This window comes from Mobula birostris, chromosome 20, assembly GCF_030028105.1.
Source record: "Mobula birostris isolate sMobBir1 chromosome 20, sMobBir1.hap1, whole genome shotgun sequence".
Lineage (NCBI taxonomy): Eukaryota > Metazoa > Chordata > Chondrichthyes > Myliobatiformes > Myliobatidae > Mobula > Mobula birostris.
In genome coordinates this window covers 42,154,735-42,157,539 of record NC_092389.1, presented here as the reverse complement: position 1 = coordinate 42,157,539, position 2,805 = coordinate 42,154,735, and the positions used below count along the sequence as shown (strand labels likewise).

Sequence of the window (2,805 nt, the reverse complement as noted above, 5' to 3'; positions counted from 1 at the left end):
CAACTTTCTCAAAGATTCAGAGATTCAAAGTACATTTATTATGGAAGTATGTATGCAGGCTGCACCTCTGAGATTTGTCTTCTCCAGCTACAAAACAAAGAAAATCATGAAACCTGTTTAAAGAAAAACATCAAACACCACCCCCCGCCGCACATAAAAAAACAAATCACGCAAACAACAACAAAGAAAAGAGCAAAAAAGAACAGAATTTAAAACAGAAAATCGGAAGAGTCCGGCATATAGAGCTCAGCTCAGTGCTTGTGATCTGCAGACTACCCTGATTCAAAATCGCCCAAAATAGCATCCAAAAAAAGGAGGGATCAGAAACGACAAGCACGTTGCAATGTGAACTACAGAGTCCAATCTACAAACCGCAGACCTAGAACTTCCGCACCATCCTCAGAGCATCGAGGGACAGAGAGAGAGAGGGAGAGAGAGAGACCATCTGAATGCAGTGACCTTCCTTTGGGAGCAGCCAGCGAGAGGCTGGGAGGCAGTGCAGAACACCCGCACGCATACTATATTCTCCCTGTTTTTTGAATGTGTTAACTCCAAGAGAGAGTCAGCCCAAATTCATAAAACTAAGTGATCTAATTAAAATACAGCTTTATTTGATAATTCTACTTCCAGCCAATTTGGATCTATTAGGCCAGATTTTCATTAATGAAAGCATATACTGTTGAATGGTAGGTCGTCATGAAAAGTTTCCTAGACAAGATTCTCCCTAGTTTCTGAACATATTTAATGAAAATGGAAAACAAAATGACTGCCTTTTATTTAGTTTAATCACCATCTGTTATCTCAATTTGAATATCTTTTGACATTTGTTACAGTGTGGAGGAAAATGACAATCAAATTTTATATTTCACGTTCCCACCAATGGGAAAGAGGTAGCAACCAGATAGTCGTAATTAATCGAGTAATCGAGAGTAAAATATCAACCAAACATCTGAGCAATTTCTCTGCTCTTCCTTGAAACAGTGCTGGGAGATCTTTTGCATCCATCTATGGATCTAAATGTAGAAAATTACAGCACGGTACAGGACATTCAGCCTACGATGTTGTGTCGATACACTAACTTACTCTTAGATCAATCTCATCCTTTTCTCCTACATAGCCCTCCATTTTTATATCCTCCATGTGCCTATCTTAAATAGCCCTTATGTATCTGCCTCTTCCATCACCCCTGTCTGGACAATGCACACACCCACCACTTTGTGTGAAAAATGTACCTTTGATATCCCTGCTATACTTTCGTCCAAGCACCTGGGTGTTATATTGGCTATTTCTGTCCTGGGGACAAGTCTCTGACAATCAATTTGATTTATGCCTCCTATCATCATGAAAATCTCTATCAAGTCGTCTCTTATTCTCCTTCGCTCCAGAGAGGAAAGCCCCAGTTCATTCAGTCTATACTCATTAGACATTTCTCTAATCCAGGCAGCAACCTGGCAAATCTCCTCTACATCCTTTCTTAAGCTTGCACATCCTTCCTATATCGAGGCGACCAGAATTGAACACAATACTCCAAGTGTGGTCTAACCAAGGTTTAACAGAGCTGCAGCATTATCTAACCATATTAAACCCCTGGCCAACTTTATTCTGCATTGTTGTTGTTTTACATTTTCCTACCTTAATGCATTGGGGAACAGTTTGATTTCCATAGACGGTAAACAAGACAAGCTTTTCACTGTACATATGAAAATAATAAACCAATACTAATACCTATGCCAATATTTATCTCTCACTGGGGGAGCCAGCACACCTACTCTCTCACACTTTTTGTCTCCCAAGTCTGACATTCTATGTCGTTTGGATGGACCATTGAGCAGAAACATCAGGAAGTCATGTCACAGCTGTATACAATTTTTAGTTAAGCCACATTTAGAGTATTGTGTGCAGTTCTGATCACCACATGACAGGGAGGATGTGGAAGCCTAGGAAAGAGGTGCAGATGAGGTTCACCAGATGCTTCCTGGATTGGAGACGATAAGAAGAGGTTGAACAAACTTGGGTTGTTTTCTTTGGAGAGTTGGAAGCTGAGGGGAGACCTGATGGAAAATTATGAGAGTCGTAGTCCAAAGTTCAAAGTAAATTTATTATCAAAGTTCATATATGTCACCATATACAACCCTGAGATTCATTTTCTTGTAGGCAGACTCAATAAGTCATACGCAATATTTACTTGGCAGGGGAGAGACCGTGATCATTAAGGTGGTTCTGCCAGGACGATGCTATCCCATTGCACTTCGGATGTGCTGACGCCTGCGATGTCCCTAAATGCGGGATACTTGACTGCAAAATTTGTGGTAGTGGGGAACTATGTCTGTGCTCTGATTTAAGGATGTGACTAAACACATTGATGAAGGTAGAGCAGTAGATGTAGTGTGTATGGATTTCAGCAAGGCATTTGATAAGGTGTCCCATGCAAGGCTTATTGAGAAAGTAAGGAGGCATGGGATCCAAGGGGACATTGTTTTGTGAATCCAGAACTGGCTTGCCCACAGAAGGCAAGGAGAGGTTGTAGACGGGTCATATTCTGCATGGAGGTCAGTGACCAGTGGTGTGCCTCAGGGATCTGTTCTGGGACCCCTACCTTTTGTGATTTTTATAAATGAGCTGGATGAGGAAGTGGAGAGATGGGTTAGTAAGTTTGCTGATGACACAAAGGTTGGGGATGTTGTGCATAGTGTGGAGGGCTGTCAGAAGTTACAGAGGGACATTGATAGGATGCAAAACAGGGCTGAGAAGTGGCAGATGGAGTTCAACCCAGATAAGTGTGAGGTGGTTCATTTTGGTAGGTCA

General features: G+C 41.6%; 1 non-coding gene across 1 annotated transcript; it reads left to right on the top strand.

Moving 5' to 3' along the window:
* The first annotated feature begins 2,177 nt into the window (after positions 1-2,177).
* Positions 2,178-2,337, top strand: LOC140185548 (U1 spliceosomal RNA). Its single transcript, XR_011882650.1, has one exon. It is a non-coding gene; the product is annotated as a U1 spliceosomal RNA (small nuclear RNA).
* The last annotated feature ends 468 nt before the right edge of the window (positions 2,338-2,805 follow it).